Source organism: Chamaea fasciata, unplaced genomic scaffold, assembly GCF_029207755.1.
Source record: "Chamaea fasciata isolate MVZ Bird 193981 ecotype frontalis unplaced genomic scaffold, bChaFas1.0.hap1 SCAF_8, whole genome shotgun sequence".
In the NCBI taxonomy this organism is placed as follows: Eukaryota; Metazoa; Chordata; class Aves; order Passeriformes; family Sylviidae; genus Chamaea; species Chamaea fasciata.
In genome coordinates, this window is record NW_027094093.1 from 20,837,519 (window position 1) to 20,859,896 (window position 22,378).

Below are 22,378 nucleotides of genomic sequence, written 5' to 3' on the forward strand. Positions count from 1 at the left end.
CAGAACTTTCCAGTGAGGAAATACACCTTGTATTACACAATGCTCCCTTTAATTGAGAAAGCATTAACTCTTGGGATTAGAGTTACAGAGTGTTTAGTTGTAGCCTACATGCTTTCATTCAAAAATATTTACAGGTATTATGACTTCAAATGCAGAGGAAGCACAGCGAAAGTGTCAACAATGAGACTGCCAAGGGCATGGTCAAAAGAAACAGCTACAACAATTTAAATGGCTAAACAAATAGGCCAGAAGTCAAGTCAAGGGTAAAGATAGAAATTCATACTGCCTCTGGCAGGAATCAATTATGCTGGGTATTCTGACCTCTAAATGGGTTCTTCTGGAGAGGGAGCATGAAAGGCTTGCTCTCACTCTCTCACTTTTTACCTATTTTCTCTCATCTTCAGTACAAGTTACATATGTATGTTCCACATGTCTAAACTTGGCAAAAATATTTTAAAAGGAGAAAGCGATAAACTGTTTTACCTGCATTAAAAATCAGTGATAGTTAAAAATTTTGCAACTGCAGTGGTTGAAAAGCATTCTCACTCCAAAGAACGTTACTGAAAAGACTTGAAATTCTTAGTAGAAACATTTTGAGAAATGTCAAAGATGTGCCTAAAAACATGAAAATATGCCTAAATTAGTTGGTTTTTGAAAATGGTAATACAGACTGAGTAACACCATAATGAAAGAGGCAAAACTGAAGAAAAAAAAAGAGAAGGATTTGAAGCAAAAGGTTATGAAAAGATTCCTTTTTTACAACAGTGTGATTCAGACAAAAATACTGAGTTTCAAATTTCCACCACTATTTAAAAGGAATATAAATGAAATAGCAAAGCCATGCTCTGTCCTGATCACTGGTGGCCAGTTATAAAGGAGAAGGTATACAAAGCAGATACAAAAAAACACAGGTGTCTTCAAAATTCAGTGTTACCATTCAGTGGCGTTCATCTATGCTATGTATCTGAACATATAGCTAAGGTTTTGCATTAGCTCAGCTCACTTTGAACAAGCAGCACAATCAGCAAAAGCAGATCAGCTGTACTAATGCACACAGCTTTTGAGCAGAACTAATCTGTGGAGCAGAACACCACCCTAACACAGACTATTTGCAGCAGCCCTGTCAAATACATCTTTAGATTCAACAGGCATCTCAGAAGCATAAATACACATTTCTTTGGATATCAAAATAAATACACAGTAGAGGGTCATACAATGGAAAAACTGTGCTATTTAGTAATTATTCTTAACTGCAAATTTTATTGCTCTTCTGACGTAGGTGTTTTTTGTCATAAACTGGTAAAATTTAATTATGTATATACACTAAACATACACATTTACTACGCTTTAACAAATAGTGGTAATAAGAATTCAGGACTGAGGTGGCATGAGAAAGGGTCTTAGCTTATTAAGCACCAAATCCTGTGATATTAAAGACCTGCCTGTGCACAGCCAGCAGCCATTTGCATTTCAGTACTGCTGCAGCGTCATACAATAGACATGCTCAGCAGGTTCCCTAATGGACACTGTTTCAACTTTCCTCAGTTCAGCCTGCAAATTCCAGCCTGGCAGATGATTTTCTCCAACATCATGCCTTTGCCTTGTCACATCCACTCAATAAAAGGCACAGCTACAGGAATACCTTCTCCTATTCCTATGCAAGCATTGACAGATCTGGTGCTCCAGGAGTCTCCAGGTTCAGTGAGGGAACACATGAAAAACAGTGTGGAGCCCTGATACTTCAACAGTCAGATTATATTCTTTTGACTTCAGTAACAAGACATTTAAAATTCATGGTATGATCTTGGTTCTTTGCATCCAACGACTTATAAGTAATCAATCAAAATATTTTTAGCTGATGGGCTTTTTATTTTTTTCCTTCTCTCTCTCTTTTTTTTTCAAAACCATAAAAATCTCCCATAACAGCTTGTTTTTATCTTTTTAATAAGTGCTGACATTATAAAGAATATAATTAACCCAATTCTCTAATAAAATCACAGTGCTGTGCACATTTCCAGGAGACCAAATAAATATTTGACACAGCTATTAGTAGTCATGTAAAGTTACAGACTGCCTTCTCTGGTAGCCCATCTCTGTTGCTATTTTGTACTATAAAGCTGAAAGAAAATGGCAGAAACTATAGAGCTAAGAAAATACCAGAAAGCATATTATTTTTGTCAGCAGAAATATCTGAGGAAGAATAAAACAGGCCCCTAAAAGCAAAAATAATTTTGGTCAGCAGGAGCCAACATGTAATTGCCAGCAATGAAATGAACGTAGCTCTATGGCATAACAGTAAAATGATGACTTCATTCAGGCTTGGCCTCAAGTAAAGCCAAAATTAGCAAAAGTATGTTTAAGTGCATCTTTCTCCCTAGAGAACAAAGTCAATAAAACTATTTGTACTGAAAAATATAAATTATTAATATCTACTGGAAGGCTGTGATGTTTTGAAATTACTATCTTCAAAAATAGCTTTATGGCTATAATGATTCAAGCTTTCTATCTAGATCAAGGACAACGCCCAACCAAAATATAAGGCTACAATCTGCATTTTTTATGCACACCCAAGACAGTCATAAGTTGCCATTCAGGCCCACAAAAAAATTACACAAAAATAAAATATGCAAAATTGCTATTTTTTTCTAGGATTTGCTTTCTGATTTTGCACCATACATGGTGTATCTATTCAATTCTGAAAAACAATACATTTTTGTTTTAAACCTAGAGATTTTTAGAAATAATATTATTTCACAATTAAACACTGATGAGGGAGATTCACCAAAAACCCTCCTGTAACATACACAACAAATTACTGAATGCAGGAAACAGTGAATTCATACAACACAGCTGTGAAGTTTTCTTCTGCCACAGATATATCTGTAACGAATTGACAATTCACCTTCTCTTCTAGGAAGAGCACAAGGTGAAAACAAGCTGCTCAGCTACCAGCTAAAAAATGAGTAGAATTTAATTTCAAGTTTACAAAACAGACAAACAAACAACAAAAAAAAAAACCAAAAAACAAACCCACCAAAACCAAACAAAAACAAAACAACAACCAAAAAAACCACCTGAGAAACCAACAGAAGTTGATTATCTATGGATTTGTCTCTTCTGGATGGATTACCCAAGGCACAGTATGAGGGCTGCTTCACTGATGCTCTTCCCCAGGGTCATGGTGTTTAAGCTTTCCTCTATGTGATTACTTTGATAGTCAGGGTCTTAGTCACAGTGTAAATTGTTTTTTACTGGTGTGAACTAGCAATCTCTCTTTCCCATCTCACTACCCATTTGCACAATACTTGAAGAAGATTGACTGCTTCTGCTTCAAGCTCAGCTGACACGAGATAACAGGTTAAAAAACTAATTAGGAAAATATGATAGACATATTGAACAATATGACAGGCACAGAGAAAGCGTAACTGCATAAACCTGATTTCCTTAAGAAATGAGTCAAAAAGATCAGTGACACTAAGATTTCCAAGTCCCAGATTTAGTGACCATGGTATCATAGAATGAGATGCTTTTTAATGAAGGCAGACAAAATATGTGTAATCAAGAATGCAAAATGTTTCTCTGTAAGGCAGCAGTCTTCTGTGTAATTTCAATAACTGCAAACCTCAAAAAGGATTTAAAAAGCACACGTTCAACCACAGGCAAAATTTCCAACAGTGACTTCATATTTGTGGCCAGCAAAAATTACCCATAGGTCCTCACTCACCTGTACATGTGTACCTGTGTATGATCAACACAAAGGCACCCAAAGGAAGGGCCTATAGTGCTAACAAACATGACAGGCCACAGTAGGACTGACCTAAAATAACATTCCCGGTTGTGTTAAAATTGAACGTTGACTCTTTTCACCTTTTTTCATACTAGAGAAAACCGGGAGTTTATGCCTGTAGTGACTTGTATACTAATAAACATGTCTAAGAATTCTTTTCAGTTCACTTTATAATTCAAAGCTGAAAACTTCACTAGAAAACTGACAGAAGAGCTGCAGGTCTAATAATAAGCATGTACCCATCCAATTCCCAAGGCACCCTTGTCTCTGAGGCAGTGACGAATAGAAGCTGAGCAGCGAGCCCACTGCCATCTCATTGCCTGACCTGTAAGCACCTTATGACCATTCAGCGCCACTTCAGCCAGGGGAGTCTGCTGGGATGAAATTAATTACCTGCCCTACACTCTCCTGAAAAGCACTGCTGTGAAGGTATGCGGCTCACACTTCCAACCTGAGGTCGTTTTTTTGTTTTGGTTTGGTTTTTCTTATTATTTGATATATTTTGCTTTATTAAATCTCTGATCACTCTGTCTTTTCCAAAGGAGCTAAAAAGGCTAATACTGTGCAATTTCCACTTTTCCATTTTATTGTTGAAAGATGTTTGTTTAGAATTAAGAGTGGGTGAGAAAGGCATAACAGTAAACAACTGAGCAACTTAATTTAAAGCTACAAAGTTAAACCTCTGGCTACCCTGAAAGTGAATGCTTCAATAAAGACTCTGGTACAAGACAACAAAACAATGGCAACCCTGCAAGTCAATATCCCTCTGAGTCGTGGGGTTTCCCTCCCCGCCCCCAAAACAGAATATTTAAAAGACAAAAATGTTTGCTTGAGAACAGCCTGCTCAGCTGTCACGGTTCATGTTTGAAGTAAGCAGTGCTACCATTTGTTGTCCACGCTAAAGACAATTACCAAATACATTTTGTGGCTTTCAACATTTTTTTGTTTACCCTATCACCGCCACACAAATGGCATTTGCTAGAGATGGCTATCGCTTAGGAAGTGCAACTAAAAACATTTGCAACCCAGCTTCCTTGTTAACATATTCATGATACGTTTAAGGCAGATTTTGTTCAATAGCGACAAAGAACAGATTTCAAATCACTGAGCAGTACACCATCAAATTCATACACCTATTCAAAAAACCCAACCTCCTCCTGAAGCCACCACCATGTCAGCCTATTTCATCATCCCAGAAGGATCAGCCAGGTGCTCCTCAGGTGGGAGAGGGCACAGACAGCGCGGAGCCCTGCCAGCCACAGGCAGCCCGGGGAGATGTGCTTGAAAGGGAAGCCCTGTCCCCCGAGCTGGGATGCCGGCAGGGCCCGGGGCCGGTCTGTCACCGTGCCGCTGCAGAGCCGCCGTGGCGGTGCGACAGCGGCCGCAGAGACAGCGCGGCAGCCCCGCAGCACAGCGCGGCCGCAGCTCGCTGCCTTTATTCCCCGCTAGCAGCACAGACGAAAAATATCCCTTCCTTACAGGCGTGCACAGAAATGATTTGCCAGAAGTGAATAAACAGATGTAATGAAGGGGCAGCATGCTAATGAGAGCCACAAATACCATAGAGGCTTATTTACTCTGCAGCCTTCCACTACATAATGGTATCATTGCTTGCATTTCCTCAGCAAAATCCAACAACTAGGGGAGATGGTGAAGCTACAATCGGTAAATGATGTTGTAGTTCCTGCCCGTATCCCTCAGAACGACTGATGAGGGTCAGGCTCCATACGATGCAGCCCACATTTCCTACTTCACATTAGACAATGAAATAAATATGCAAATCCCTGCTGCTTATGAAAGAGCAGGATACAAACCAGCCCCAAAATCAATCAGGAGTTCAAGTTACATATTCCATGAAATTATTTATGAAGTACTACACAAAAGCCATGTATCTTTTCATCCGAAAGCCTGAATGCAGACTGTCCAATGCATTTGGATGCTAGATTTCAAGAAATATCCTTGGCTTATATTTTTGCACTTAAGCATAAAAAAACCTTAAAAAAACTCAAGCGGCTCCTCTTCCTTTTATCCTTAATTTCACAGTCTGTAAGTTGTCCAGTTACATATATTTAGTGACTTTTCCATCAAATTGTTATGACAAAACAAGACTTTACTCCTTTTCCCATTTTCCCTATTTCTTTGTGAAAAATTATATGAAGTGATGGAAAAACTGAAGCAGAGCTGCTAAAAATGTAAACCTCTTGTAGGGAAGGCAGTAAGACTAGAGATAGGGGAACTGTAGGAGAGAACTATATGCAAATGTGAGGGAAGAAAAAGGCCCCAATTTTCCAGTTTGGTTTTTCTTTTTTCGGTATCAATTACTCACATCTCCCATTTATCACAAGTTTCACTAGAATACCATATCCATTTCTGTGGAGGGATGGATAAATTAAAGACATGCTATTTATCTCAGTGCTGTTTTAAGCTAGTAAATATTTTCGGTTTCTGTACATTAGTAGATGAGTTGTATCTGGTTTTTATCTACACTCAATCCCTTTTCCAGGGTCAAAAAAGCCTACAAAAGGGCAATGAAGCAACAGTGGTCAAAACTCACTGGTAGGACTTCAAATGATATCTGCATTTTAAAGTGACGGTGATGGTGTTTGGGGATATTTTATTGAGGAAAGGGCACATCTATAATCCAGTTTTTCTCAGCGTCATATCTGGCTCAGAGCAAGAGCAAAAAGAGGTACTGACAGACTGCATGTAAATTTATCTTTAAGACATCTTTACCAGTGCTGCAATGTCATATAGCTCCCTTGCTTCAGCCTGACTCTCCACCTGCTTGTCCAAAGGGAAAACAACTCTAAACTTCAAGGTTCAGTTATGAGAAGTACATTTTAAGAGCTAGTAAAAGTTTTAGATGAGACAATCATCTGTTGCTATCTCAGGGAAAATATTTAAGCTTTGGAAGTAGTTTCCAAACATTTGCCACTGTGTACTCTAAACCATGACTTACACATCTTCAATTTATATTGAACTTAAACTTCATTTAGTCAACTACTGCATCTGTCCAAAGCAATATATTTCACAATAAATGCAAATTCCTCTTTCTGATAAACAAAGGAGACCAAAAAACTAAGACACACAGTAAACACTGCATCCTCACACCAAAACATTGCAGATCAAGAAGTAAATTAAGACAGTATAATTAACACAAACTTCAGTAACATGAGATCAAAATCACGTCTGTCTCCAAAATGCTAGATACATACATAAAGACTTGGTTCTGTTTATGATTCTTAAGGAGACTCAACAGCCACCATTCAATTTGCAGCATAAAATGTTTACACAAACCACAGTTTCAACAGAGTTTAGATCGGATAAAGAACAGTGTGTCTTGAAATCACTGTAACTTGGTAGCAACACAGCTCAGCTTTCTGGTTCAGTAATTTTTCCTGTAAGCTTTCTTAAAAAACTTCATACTGGGAGTGTTTTAGAATATGAAGAGCCTGATCCACAGAAAAAAATTGGGGTTTTTTTGTTTCCTTCCTATATAAATAGACAAGACAGGTGTATTTCAAAGTTGTAATTCCATTGTAACAGTGGGAATGCTGTTCTGTAGGGATGCATCTATTGTTATTTTACTGCACACTGTTAATTTTATCTCTGTATGCATTTACTTTAAGTACCTAACTGCCTCATAAATTTAAAATCCACTGTACTCGTTTTAGACAAATATAGTAATTATATGATAATTGCATGACTGTACACTGCTATATTTTCTCCATTTAAATTAGCACAGAGCGACATGTTCAGTGTTATCTCATCCAATCTCATGGTACGTACTGCAGGTGTTACTGCGATATTACCAGGGTTCCCTGTTAAATAAATTAATAGTTGCACGTAAGTACGGTGAAAAAGTACCTTTACGGATCCTTTCCAATCTATTGTCTAAAACATTGACAGGCCTGCGTCCTGAGATGCCAAGCTGAATCAGGATTGTAATATAAAATTACCTTTTACAGGAGAACCGCTTTAAAGCAGGGACTGCAAAGCACCTTCTTTTAGGTATCGCCAGTATTTGCAACTGGAGAACGATGCCTTTAAAGCCAAAGCACATTCCCGACTGCGAAAGCGCGCGGGCTGCACGGCCCCGGCCGCAGCGGAGGCGGCGGCGGCCCCGCCCGGGCCCCGTGTCCGGGCCGCGCTCCCGCGGAGGGGCAGGAGCGCCCGCGGCCTCGCCGTCCGCGGGGGCGGCCCCGCCGTCCGCGGGGCACCGCCCGGCCCGAGCCGCGCCGCGCCCGCCCCGCCGTACCTGCCCGCGCCCCTCCGCGCCGCGCACCACGCCGCCCCCACATTTGCATGTCCCGGCCCCGCCCCGCCGCGGGGCATGCTGGGCACGCCCCCCCGCCCCTCGCCCCGGGCCCGCCGGAGCCGGGCGGCAGCGCCCGCGCCCCCCGCCCCGAACCGGGCGAGCGCCGCCCGCCCGCCCGCCGCCGCGGTTTCCTGGGAGACCCGCTCCCCCCGCCCCCGGCTCTGCAGCCGGAGCCCGGGCTTCCTTTCCCCTTCCCCCGTTCTTTAATCACGGAGGCCGGCAGCGCGGGCTCCGCCGTGCGCGCAGCCCCGCACAAAGCGAACCTGCGCGGACGGACGGCGAGCGCATCGCTCCGGCCCCGGCTGCGCAGCGCCCGCAGCGCCGGGCCCTGCGCCTCCCGCACGGCCACAGCCACAGAATAAACGTGCTATTTACAAAGCACATTTCTCCCTCGAAATCATAAGTACACGTGAAAACAGATACTGTCCTCTACATTTCGAGTTTTGTTTATTTCCCCAATCGCTTCTCAAGGGCTCCATCTCCTTGGTGTTGAAATACTCCCCAAAAATCACCATATCTTATTTACGATCTTCAGTACTCAGAAAAGAAAGAAAAAACCCCAAACCCAATACCGTAAAGAGAATTAAGGATTAAAACTTTTATATGGGTAATTTCTACATTATGTGAAACCACCGAGAATTTGCACGTCTATCCTCTGTAAGACAAGCACAGGCCACAGAAATCTTCGGGAGCAGTTTTCAAAAACTAAAATAATTATGTATAATTAACTAAGAACTACTATGAGAAATAATTACTTGCTTGAAAAATAATAACGTATTTTGCATTAATATTAGAGTGAAATGCATGCAAAGGGTTGTAATGTATCACTCCCCATGTGTATACAATTGCATTAAAAATAACATAAAACACCACTTCCAAAAATTTCCAAGAAGAATGAGGAGGAAAAAAACCCATGTAAATGCACAGTTAGATATGCTCTAATGTTACGTTGTTTTTAACCAAACACAAACACTACAGATCTCCTACTGAGAAAGCATTAGTCTTGAATACATAGAAGAGTAATAGATTATTGTTACTAAATATTTTATGATATTGGTAAATGATCCATCTAGCATAAATTTAATTTTACTTGCTATCCCATTTTTCATGCACAATTGAAGTTTGAATTGCATAGGAATAATGGTAAAAACATTTTTACAATGAATTTGATCACAGAATTTACACAATTTATTCAGCTTGGGATCACACTGATGTGCATCCTTCCAATCCCACCTTACAAAATGAAAGAAACCTGGCTTTATTAACAATAAAGAAATAGCAAAAACCCATTTATATTTAAAACACTGAAGTGTGTGAAGAATCTATAAAACAACTGACCTGTTCAAATTGTTGTTTTTCCAATCCATGCACTGTTTTTATTAATTAGGACCCAAACCAGATTGATCGTCATTTTATAACGTTTGACATATTCACTGTCTTCCCACTTCCAGCAGAATCTTCTTAAATTTCCCAGCACTGTGTTTTATTGCTGGTACCATATGCTTTATTGTTCAGCCACAAGAGCTTCACTCTGCACAAAGACTCATTACCTACTGCTTGCTGAGCAGCTTCGGGCTCACTGAGGCTGCCTGTGCGATCACATGGGAGTTTTGTCTGAGAAAGCCAGGCATGCCACTGATTTCACCAGCTACGGATATTTTTATCAGCTGAGGTCTACTATGAGGAAGGAATAACAAATTCTAAGGCTTCTTAAGTTCATTAGGAAGGGAGCTGTTATGGAAATCCTCTCAAATTTTTTTTTTTAAATTATTATCATCATTCCCACTGTAACACTGGTCCAAGAAGAAATTAAAGAGATTTGTTAAATGTAATTTTTTCTTGTGGGGAGTGGCACAAGCCATGCATTGTCTGCATCGCTCTGCACACAGTACACACTGAAATTAATATTCCAAAGAGGTAATATTTTGCCAACACTTAATCTGCCAGTGTTTATGCTTTATGTGGAAGACAAGCTTCCAGATGAAAAATTGTACCTAAAAAACAGCCCCTTAATTTAAATTTGTCTCATCAGTCAAGGGCATTATCCTGTAATCTTTGGTCGTAAAATGAGTTTTGCTGGCTTCAGTGAGGCTACTCAGGTGAATAAGAATTGGCCCTTTGAGCAAGGATTACTCTCAAATCCAAATGACAAATTATGTAATACAATGAAGTCTAATCTCTTCTTGGTAATAGTTGGTGATGCTCTGGGGTTTGTTTTCATGTGTGTGTACGTGCGTGTGTTTGGTTGGTTGGCTGGCTTCAGTTTTCTTGTTTATTTTAAACAAAAAATTATAAATTTAGATAACATTTTATAATGCTTAAAAACTTAATATTTACCTGAGTATTTCATATTAGAATAAGTGAATACCTAAATTCAAATTACAAAAGTCCTTACAGAGAACGGTAAATATTAATTATTTTTTTCACTGATCAATTATCACTATCAGGGTTCCATGCTAGAATATTTGGAGATAGCTTAATTCCTACTGCAGAGTGAATTCCCTGAATATTCTAATTTAAAGCTAGCTTTCTACAAACAGCTAGTGATGATAAATGAACATCTCTCCTCCACCCTGAAAACTCATACCGAACACGCAATTATCCATAATATTAACATTGCAAAGATGCAGCTATTCTACAAAACAGCCAATTATCTCTAGAATAATTCAGAGCATTTTGATAACATGAGATAGCAAAAGAAACTGTTTTCTCATTAACATTCCACAAATGAAATACCTCCTTATTCTGTTTAAGATCTCTCTCATTAGAATAAATGACAGCTTGTAGCTCATGGTTGGCATTATTCTGGTCCTATCAAAGTCAGTGGAAGTTTTGCTGCTGATTTGCATGGAAGAAGGGACAAGCATGACTAACAGATTCATTCGCCTTACCGTGTCGTCATGCAAATCAATGACAAAACTCATTTCTTTGTTATTCTTGGCATCTTGCTCAGTTTGTATTAATAAGGTTTTGTAACAGTTGATATGCAGTCTCTATGATTACACTGAATTATACAAGATGGTTAGTAGAGGATTCAGAATTAGCCACAACTAAATCCAGTAATGAGTATCTTCTACGCTCTCACATTCATTTCAGTTTTTAAAAAATGCCATTATCAAGAATGAGTGTATTTTGAAGTGCCACCATTTTCATCTACCCAAAGACACAGACTGAGCAGATGTTTTGTGGCTGAGAACCTTCCATGTCTTTTAGGCAGGAAACACTACTGTGTGTACATTAATGAGAAGACATGAAAGCAGACTAGAAGAATTGCTAACGAACAGCTGGTTTAGCTACAGCTATGCATATTTTTTCCCCTGGCGATACCACTGATGATGTCACAATTCTCATGTAGGAAGACATAAACAAAAGGCAGGCATTTTTGCTGCAGTGGCACTAGGGGAAAAAAGAAAACCCAAATGCTTGACAGATGGAAAGAACAAAAAATTGGTCAGGAAAAGAGTACTATTGTCACATTTTTCTGCGTGTTGTTATATACACTATGGAACAGTCCTCAAATCCTGAAAGGTGGTTAGAGGAAAACATGTTCAAGGACATGATACAGTTAAACCACTTAGCAGCAAAGAGTTGTTTCTGCAGGAGACAATGGCAGCAAGCAGTCTCCATGCTGAGAGGCACCCTCGGTTAATCACTTCTTCAAGGCTGGTGGGGGGAGGGAGGGAAGCTTCAATCCTCCATAGTGGATTTTGAATTTCCTAAATATAACTTGACATTTTTAGGTAGCTAAATTATATTCTATCCTATCCCATCCTTTCTTCTCACAGGGTTGCTAAATAGAAGGAAGTCTTCGTCAGAGCCACATTGCTGAATTTCTGCCCAAACATACTATTGAGGAAGGGCATTTTTCACACCACAAAAGGGATTATAGATCACCCAAGAGATTCACAGGAGCCAAAACCTAGGCCTCCCTTGTCACTCCACAAGGGAGACAATACTTCCTGATACACCTCCTGTAGCAGCCAGGATTTCTTCAAGAGAATCCAAATTCATGTCTCCTTGAAACAACAGTGGGAGAATACAAATGCTTAGCAGTCTCTTCCACACAGGGCCTCCCATGGGAGTCGAGGTAAGCAAGGGCTGTTTTCTCAAATAAAAGGTTTTTTGTGAATCCAAATGGAAACAGAATCAAGAACCTGCTGACCATCTGCGAATAAGGGTAAACAGTCAGATCCCACAACTACTTTGGAAGAAAATTAATTAATAGGAACATTCTTATGCTTTCACATTTCACAGAAGCTACAGCAAAAGTGAACTGGCTAAGGAAATTTGGACTCTGAGTAATCGCCATCATTAGTAAGTAATAATTTTATAAATCCTGGTTTATTCTACTTTATATGCATTTAGACTTGAGTACTTTTATAAAGGTCATATGCATTGAAATTCATATCTTGAACAGAATTTAAAAACAAACAAAAAAACCCAAAGAAAACCCCAAAGACCCCCAATAACCCAAAGACCCTGCAATAACCCAAAACCAGCCATATATCACAAACCAGATTAAGCCCATGATTTGAACTTGAAATCATTTCCATCTAATACAACTACATTATTTTGTTGGGTATTGAGTTTCATCTGCTGTTCAGTACCCTGTATCATAGTTGGATCAACCACATAAGAATCAAAACAGTTATGGGAAGAGCACTGTTCAATTTCATGAAATAAAAAAGGGACAACTTGCACTCAATGCCTTGTTATTCTAAATGCTGAAATCCTGTACTTTGCAATAAAATGCAAGACATCTGGTTTCTTCAAGTACACCAGAAATGTAATAACTTCCATACCAGTTAAGTAAACAGAGGATTTTGCTGAAACTTTTACACCCTTCTAGTGACAAAAAAGATTTGAAGTCCAGGATTTATAAAATGTATTCAGTGGACCATGTATGCTTTACTCCAGCTCTTACAGACAGCATGGTTCATATGCCATGGTTTGCAATTTATGAGCTACAGCACCAGCAGCTCTAAATGCCTCAGCACTGGCTTTCAGGCTTGGAAATAGATGATTTGTTGTTGCTTCTTTGGTAAAATCTATAAACCTTGCCCATCCAAACTCCTCTAAATTGAATTTGGGATGAGGCATAGCTGCAAGCTTCCCATGGAACTGTGCCATTACAGAAGTTCTACAGAGTTAAAAATGCTCACCTAAGAGAAAATAGTGGAATATTAATTAATCTAAAGTTATGATAAGTAACACTGGGGTAGGATAATCTTAAGTATAAATTTTACATTTTTTTTCTAGACCAAATATAATTGAATCAAATAAATTTCCTCACCGTGGCCCCAAATCTCTAGCTTTCTCTAGATCCATCACAGCTAAACTATCTTCAAGCTGTGTCACGATAACTATTCAGTTCCAAATACTGGGGCTTGATAGATTTCCATAGCCTGCCATGACAGGAGGAATGACATTCAGTTCCTGAACTGCACAAGTATGAAAATATTACTCATTCATAAATGGCATTCTCAACAAAGAAATACAACCATGTTTTGAAATAAGAGTCTAGTCACTGAAATGAATGGAAATAGACAAAATCTATTTGAAAGGTGATATCTTCAGATCAACAGACAGATGGAGAAAGCAGCTTATAAGTGAGGGGCAGGCCTGTGAGCAGCTGCTCTGATTTCTGGCACTCAAGCAAACCCATCACCAAACTTCATACAGTGACTCCTGGCACGTCAGTGTAAGGCTGCCAATGCTGTCCTTCACTCCTACTTCCAGCACCCTTACCCTGCCATGCCAATTTGAAAGACACCATCTACATTTTGCCTTTTTTCTGACTCTTAATATCTGCTTGACCAGAGGCAACTTTTTCAACCATGGGGTAAAAAACTGGCAGAGAGTAAGAATGAATTCTCTTTACACATACTGTGGGATATACCACAGCATATCCCTTCCCAGTGATTTTTAGCACAAGTCTTGAAAACAACCCCATTTTTAATGATACATTCTTGCTACATCTTACATAAACTACATTTTTCTAAGATAAAATGAACCTCTTCCAGGCTGATATCCCAGAGGTGAGCACACTTCCTTTCAGAAAACAGTGCTGAAAAAATATTATGCTTTAGAAGAGCTATTGTACACAAACAAAATTATTCATCTGCACTAAACATACAGATTTTCTTTTTCCTTTCACAACCTTTCTCAAAACTGGCAGTTAACCACCAAAATCAAATAAATACTAACTTTGGCAGGCAAACTAGTGTAATGAGAAGTGTATAGCCAAGTAGCAAAACAATCTCTTGACCGCTGTTGCTTTAGATGATGTGAATAATCAAAGCAAATAATTAATAATGTAATCCTTAATACAGCCATCATTCAAAATGCCAGAAGAGCATGAATTCTTTCAAATAAAACAAAGTAAGTTCTATTTGAAAGAGCAAAGTGGTCATTCTCCTAAAAAAAAAAAAAAAAAAAAAAGACTTTGAAGAGAAATTGCCTGTGCTCTCTGGTATGGTTTCATAAGCCAGCTTTTCTCCATCCAGTTTCCAGTTTCCATGACACCTCAGACATTCAAACATGACCCATGCTGAGGAGTAATTCAGAACAACACAGAGCTATGCTTGGTGTGGTCAGAAATTTTAAGACATGAACAGAAGAAAAAAAGGTGCCCTTTGGCTTATAATTAACTGAAATATTTCTTACTCCATCCCTTTTCCTTGCTTGGTCACTTTTCTCATAGTATCATTTTCCAACTTAAAAGTTTCAAATTAAATAAAATCAGGAGACATTCGAAGCAAGCATGGTAGCTAGTATTTTCTCTCTCCAACTATTTGGTTTTTCTAGTTCCCTTTTGTGTACTGTAGTAAACCAAAAAGAAGTTTACTAAGTCAATCCAGCTGGAACAGGAAAAAATTCCAGACAGAAGCAGACCGCCTTTCCTTACTGGACTTGTCATCAACAGACCTTCCTAAAGCACCACTGCTGTTAAACCAGCAACATTACCTCTTTCCTTGTTTTCTCAACTTCCACAGTGAAGCAGACAAGCTCTTTAGTTTTCATCTTCCATACAAAGATGTATTTTTTATTGTTACAGTCTTCAAATTTGTTCCCATCTACCATAAAAACAAGTATTTTGAGCAGAGACAGATGTGAAAATATGCCAGACACAGATATATCTAAGCAGCAATGTAAATAGGTTTTTACATTTTACAGCAGTTAGTTCATGAAGCATTCTAATTTAAAGCACAAGACATTTTCAACATACTACTTAGAATAAAATACATAATGTTACATAGTGGACTTTCAATCTAATAGACAAGAAGATTTCAAAATTCTAAAATAAAAGGTGCCTGCCTAGAATTGCTAAACATCAGCTTAGGATCTCATTCCACAGGAGGTGAATCTGCTACAACGCTTCTTTCCACTTTTATACATCCACATACAACACAATCATTTAAAGCTTGAAAAAACACTGAATTCTAGGTTGTAAGGTAGCTTTTTCACTGTTTCAAACAGCCTTTAAAGAACAGAAACTGATTCTTCTTTAATAATTGTGTCCATTCCCATTTAGCCAGCATTGATTTCTTGTGTATCCAGGAGAGCTTGAAAATAATTTTTATTTACTTTGTTTGTCTACCAGCATCAGTGATAACATCAGTACAGCAATGGGAATTTTATTGCTTATGCGGAGTTTTCTCTACCAGCACAACACAACACAACACCATTCCTCCCCAGACCTACCTCTCCTCAAATGTTCCATGGCAGCAGCCTACATTAATAAACTAAAAGTCTTTTTGCAGGTAATTTCCCTTCTCCTACCCTAAAAACACAATAATGATTTCACTTGCCATAACGTAAGTGTAAAAGAAATGAAATTAAACATCTTTTCATATATTTTAGCATCCAAAATAATATTCCTAGCATAGATATGCAATTTCCATCAGGTTAAAAGCGGAACTGCTTTTTGCAAAAAAGCAAACTTTTTGCTATGTCATTGTAACACTCTAAGGTTTCAGAAAGTACATGAGCCAGCAGTGTGCACTCACAGTCCAGAAATCCAAGTGCACCAAAAGAGGAGTGGCCAGCAGGTCCAAGGAGCTGATTCTGCCCCTCTACTGTCAGAAGAATCCATCTGAGGAACTGAGGCCAACTCCGGGGTCCTCGGCACAAGAAAGACACAGACCTGTTAGTGCAGGTCCTGAGGAGAGCCACAAAGATCATCCTCTTAAGATGAAGAACATAATTTCCTAACAGGCTTAGGAAAAAGAGAGTGGGTCATTTTTTACATGGGCAGATAGTGATAGGGCAAGGGGGAACTGTTTTAAATTAGAACAGGGGAGATTTAGATTAGACATTAGGAAGAAATTCTTGAGTCAGAGGATAGTGAGGCACTGGAACAGGCTGCCCAGAGAAGTTGTGGATGTCCCCTCCTTGGAAGCGTTCAAGGTCAGGTTGGATAGGGCTTTGAGCAATCTGTTCTAAGTGCGCAACATCCCTGTCCATGGCAGAAGGCTTTGAATTAAATGATGTTTCGGGTCCCTTCCAAACCAAGTCTATGATTCTATTCTATGAAGTAAGCCAGTCCAATTCAGAAATATGCTTTCTAAGGAATACTGACTGTCATTTCTTTCACATAGCAAGAAGATGGATAGCAGTATTTAAATAACTACATTCATATTAGCAAATCAGTGGACAGTTCCAGGATGCTCTGGCATTACTTCAGAGATCAAAATGGACTGATTCAGAATTTGATTACACTATTTTCAGCTGGTGTTCAAAGTTCAAAACAGCATGGTTTTGGTCTAGCTTTCCAAGAGCATAAAGGGTTAAGTGTAGTAGCTACATGCCCTGAGACTGTGCAAGGAACAACATTTCTGCAACATGATCAAGTTTGGAAGTTCTTCTGTAGAAGTAGTTATTGAGTGACTGTTTTATCTAAAATGTCTGCCTAAAAGGGATCAGAACTAAATAAAGACTTTAATTAGCACATTTTTATATTCAAATATCTTTCAAGATTTCAGCATTTCAGAAACCATCATGACTTTTTTTTTCTAATTAAACTGCTTGAAACCTACTAGCTGCAGAACTTAATGTTTCTGTTAGATTTTTTGTTCACAATATTAAGTAGACACACTTATCACCCTGACAGCAGTACAATAGCCAAGGGCTGAGGAAGTCAGACTTCAGTCCCTAAAGACTGCAGCCTCTTGTGTTGGTGCACTTGCAGAGGAATATTTTTCCCTTTCAAAATCATTCTTCAACATATTTTCCAGTGAACATCTTAAAAAAAAATAAATTAGACTTTCAAGCAGGATTACATTCAAATACTTTGCGTTATGATCACCAATTTGTGGGACAGACAAAACCATAGGGACCGCTGATATCACCTGATACAAAGTTGCATCATCTGACAGTTTCCTGCCTTGCAGAAAAGAAGCAATTACCAACTCAGTGTGGTTTTTGGCATCCCTGCAATGATTGTGACTTCTCAAAGAGATTAATTCTTTTGGCCTAACATCTTTAGGCACTGAGGATAATATCGTTTCCATCATAATATTTTCCCTTTAAGGAACATGCGGACCATGTTTATTTCTGCTATATTAAGTTGAGATGATACTAGACTTGTCAGATATTTAGAAATAGCATAGTCAGTGTGTTTGTTTTGACCTTCCAGGTCACAGCAAAGGTGCAAGCTGACAGCACCAGCTGTCATTTGCTGTTAACAGACTTTTACCATATCAACAGCTCCAAGCTCATAGGGGAACTCACTAGTTTTGTGACTGCAGAGGAGATCCTTGAGAATCAAGATCCTTGGCTCTCTCTTACCAGCTTCTGGGGTGGGCAGATTGCAGTGACACTAGCACTGTTCTAGCTGCCAGCCTGGAATTGCTCTCCTGCCCTATGTCCACTCACATAGGCTCTAGGATACAGGAATGCAAATGCAGACTTCAGCCATTTAATACAAAGACCTGCCAGTGCCAAATGTTCTACTTTTCCAGAGCAAAAGACATTCTCACTGCCCTGGATGTCTTGGATTGAGAGACAGGAGCGGCCCATTTACATTCAGAAAACATATTCTGTGTCATTTACAATGGCAATGAGTTCATAACTGTGCGGCATGTATCCTGCAGTTTTTCTTATTATCTCCAGCACTGTGAGAGTTCCTGAAAAGCTGTCACATTTAGCTTGCTACATACTCACAACAGCAAATTGGTACATGCTCTGTGCTGATCTTCCTATTCTTTTCTCTAGTTGCAAAATTGCAAACAACTCAAAAATTGCTTTATGATCATAATCACACAGGAACATACCCAGATCAGCAGCTGCCAGCCTTGTCGTGACATTCAGTGTGTCAAGCAATGGCACAGGCAGTTCGCAGAGAACAGCAGTATCTTGAAGTAGACAAACTGAGATGAGTCGGAAAACTAAACCCTTTGAGGACATGAGAAAGGGGTCAGAGACACAAAAGCCTGCCTACTTTTCTAGCTGTAGAAGCTAATCTAATTAAAAAATGCTAATTTCCCCAAAAACCTTGCCTGATGCCTTAATTTAGTATACCACAATAATGACGGCATTTACAGCCTTAAAAGCTATATATAACCTGATATATAATCTTAGAAGCTAAGTATCTTAAATGTCAAGCAGGAAGCAACGATGGATTCAAAGATCTAGCACTGCAGAGAAAACAAAGAGCTACCGCTTGTCATCTTGTAGCAGTTATTTTTGCACGACAACTGACAATTTTATACACATAATAACAAAGGCAAGTTTTAAGAGAGCTTTTAAAAAACAATTAAATACATTTTCAGGAACTTCTCCAAAACATTTGAAAGAGCAGGGGATTTAAAAATTTTATAAGTTACCAATATTAGTGAACCCTGACTGGTAAGTGGACAGGAAAAGACCAAAAACTTGCACGTTTCAAGAGGCAGAGACAAAGAAAGCACATTTATGACAGTAAAAAGTGATGCTAATGGGGATGCATGAGCAGGTCAAATATCTCTTTTAAAGCTGTATTGAGATATACGAGAGAATGCAAGAATGCATTTTTTAAGGCCAGGATTTTGTGATATTGAGATGGAAATTGCTAAAAAGTTTGCATATGATTTTTCTTTTGCTTCACAGCTGAGTTCAGTCAACTGTCTTGGAGGAGAGACAAACTGCTTACTGGAAAACAATCTTACAGTAAAAATCTGAGAAGGATACATATGTTGCTAACACAGACATTATACATAAGCTCTTCTTTTTTAAAAAAATTAACCAGAGAAAGTACAGATGGGAAAGAAAAGACCACTAAAAATATAACTTTCTATAAAGCTGTAATATATGGAAGGAACAAAGTGACTTTTCAAAAATATACTGAGTAGCAATTAGAACAATAAAAGAACCAAGAGTGGAAAAAAGCATAGGCAAGACAACATTTCAGAACATGAAACATAGTAAATTCTTGAAGATGAACTGTGAAAGATGAGGCCAAAATGTTTATTTTGAGATCTAAGAAATGTATTTTTATCTAATATACATGCTCTGAAAATCAAGCACATGGGTCCTAAAATAAATGAATGACAGAGAAAAATTAATTGAATGAGAATACCAGAAATATCATACTATGGCACTGATGGCAAATTTATGCTAGGAACATAACTCTATCCATTAAAAAAGAAAAAGTAATAAAAAGGAATTCCCTTGCATCCTAACCCTCCAGCAAATGCAGTGGCAAAATTCACAAAGTGCAAATCGTATTGAGCAAGAAGTGCAAGATGTGAAAGGTTTCACTGTGCTATTAAAAAAACCAGAGAATTTGGTGAAAATATACCAGTGACCTCAGACTACTATCAATGGGTGTGGGAAATGCCAAAACCCAAACACTAGACAAGCTGACAGCTGAGTCAAATACAGCCTGAACCAGAAATGAAAATTCCTGCCTGTCTGCACATCCAGTGTTTTGTTCCATGCATACAAATGAGGTGAATCTGTCAGTGATATCCAACACTATGGTCTCTATCCAACACCCAGTCATCAGCCAAAGTCAAATCTTCAGAAAAAAACCCCCAAAAATTGAGATGCCCACATAATAAATGTCAAATAAAATGTAGAGGAATTTTTTACTAGACAATGCGTAACCAATGAGGACTCTTGAGCCATAGCCAGACTGCATTCAATTCAGCACTAGGAACAAAAAACTGGTAACAAATAGGATGCCAAGCCCTTCTTAAATGCTACACTACTTTTATTTTCCGCATACAGGTGTTATTAATACTTTAACTAATGGTTATGTTTCAAAACTTTTCTCTGGATTGTAAAAAGAAGAACCTACTGAACTGCTAGCCTTGGACTAGCAGAAGAGATGTGAAATCAGTTTGCAAGATCAGTTGCATCCTGAAATCCATTTGTAATGAGGACTTCTATGGGACTTTGAGCAGTTTAACTACTCCATGCCTAGAATCTCCATTTGAAAAAAAAAATTAAAAAATAAGATAAAATAAAATAAAATATCTTCTTGTTACCCATCCAACAACTGCGCTTTTAGTGGTTACAAGTAAAAGGTTTGCTTCAAGACCACCAGTTAGAGAGAACCTGTTCCACTGAACAAGTAAAAACAATTACAGGAAGAAAATATTTTTCACTTTCAGCAATAATAGGTGAGGGGGAATGAAAATTTTAATGTCAGGTCTGGAAATTTAAGTCTAATATGAACTTCAGGATAGTATTTCTAAGTTAGACCAGTAAGTGGATGGGAAAGTACTGTTTCTTCTGATAGAGGGTGATAGCTTGACACTTGTATTTAAAAGACAAAATAAATTCTCCAAATGTGAAAAATTTAAAGCATTTTAGTATTTTAGTACACATGAAGCAGTTAAAAGCCATTTATTTCTCCTCTCAAAGATAATCCCTACTAATTGCTCTAGTTGTGGAAATACATTTTGTGGGAAAGGATAATGAAGCCTACTTGTCAAATTGCTCATGTCATTATTTCACTGCAGAATGCAAATACCATAGCCAGACCCATTCACAGCATGCTGAATATCAGCCTACAGAAAAGGACCATTGCATAAGCCACTCTGACCCTTCTTGCTAGTTTCTTCTGACCTTTCTGACCTCATTAGACTGGTATAAAGAAAATAAAGGAGCTGTTGGGTACTCTTGATGGATTAGAAATAACAAGAATGTGTCTAGGACTTACTTAAGTACTAAACCAGACCACTGAATTATAATGCTTTTTCAAACAATCAAAAGGATAATAGGAATAGTAATGAAGAAATAGAGGTAGAAAGAAATAGATTCTTGAAATATTGTAAATAGTTCGCTATTTGGAAATTATTCATCAGCATCCTTTACTTACTCTGCTGCCATTTTAGATGGTTGATTTTTTAAGGCCCCATTTGAGTGAGAACAAATACTAGAAACCAATGGTCCCAGCACAATTATTTTGATTAACCATGAATCCAACTTAAGCACCTTGCTGAAAGAGGGCTTTAATCTTCTCTGGTCAGATTTATTTAATGAATTCTTCAAATTCCCAAAGGAAGGAAACTCTAGAGGATTGAATGCAAGTCTCAGAATTCCCCGTGTCACATTTCAAACACTACATCATACTATCAACAAAATCTGTGTCTTACCAGACAAAAGGGTAGAGATACTATCAAAGTGCTTATTCTTTACATAATACATACCTTCTCCAGTGGAATTACTTTGGGGTTTTAAACTGTCTCCCAACCCTGAAATGGGCAAGTCATGCACTTTTACAGCCATCATCATAAGAAGTACAAAACCTAGAAATTAATTTTGCTCTCTGGATAGCGGATTTTGTCATCCCCAGTAAGTAATTATTTAATTTTTTTTAGCTAATACTGGCACCTGAGCAAAACTCTCAGAAAGGAAACCACAGGTCACAACTTATAACACAAACTCCAATATACAACATAAATTTTACAGCAATTGCAACATGGGACACGTCTTTTTATCTTTTTATTCTGTATTTGTAATTTCTAGGGAAAAAAGTGCTATGAGGGAATTTATAGTTACAGAAATCTTCCAAGTTCCCATATATTGTGATTTCTAATTAAAAGCTCTTGAATTTAACCACTGGAAAGCATTTCTGGGAAGAGAAGAATTTTTTCTTTATATGCTTAACTACTCCTAAAAGAAGATGCTAGTAGATAGGCTGACCTCAGCCAAAGGGTTCAGGCTTTATTATGCTATGCATTAAAATGCAGGCACCATCACATAAAATTAAATTAGATCCTTTTTAAAAATAAGACTATGCCATCATTTGTTCCTGAAATATCCTCTGTTCAGCTGTCCTGCAG

At 38.4% G+C, this 22,378-nt stretch overlaps 1 protein-coding gene across 5 annotated transcripts in view; it reads right to left on the reverse strand.

Annotated features, from left to right (window-relative positions):
* CSRNP3 (cysteine and serine rich nuclear protein 3) overlaps positions 1-22,378 on the reverse strand; it is a 96,559-nt gene that overhangs the window by 31,665 nt on the left and 42,516 nt on the right. Inside the window, exon 1 of one of the 5 annotated variants that reach the window (XM_066190024.1) lies at positions 9,444-9,497. The exons of 3 other annotated variants lie outside the window; for them this stretch is intronic. The gene's annotated coding sequence lies outside the window, so the exon portion shown is untranslated. Of the gene's footprint in view, positions 1-7,746; positions 7,895-9,443; positions 9,498-22,378 lie in introns of those variants that run through there. One more of the 5 variants, XM_066190022.1, reaches the window with a different exon arrangement.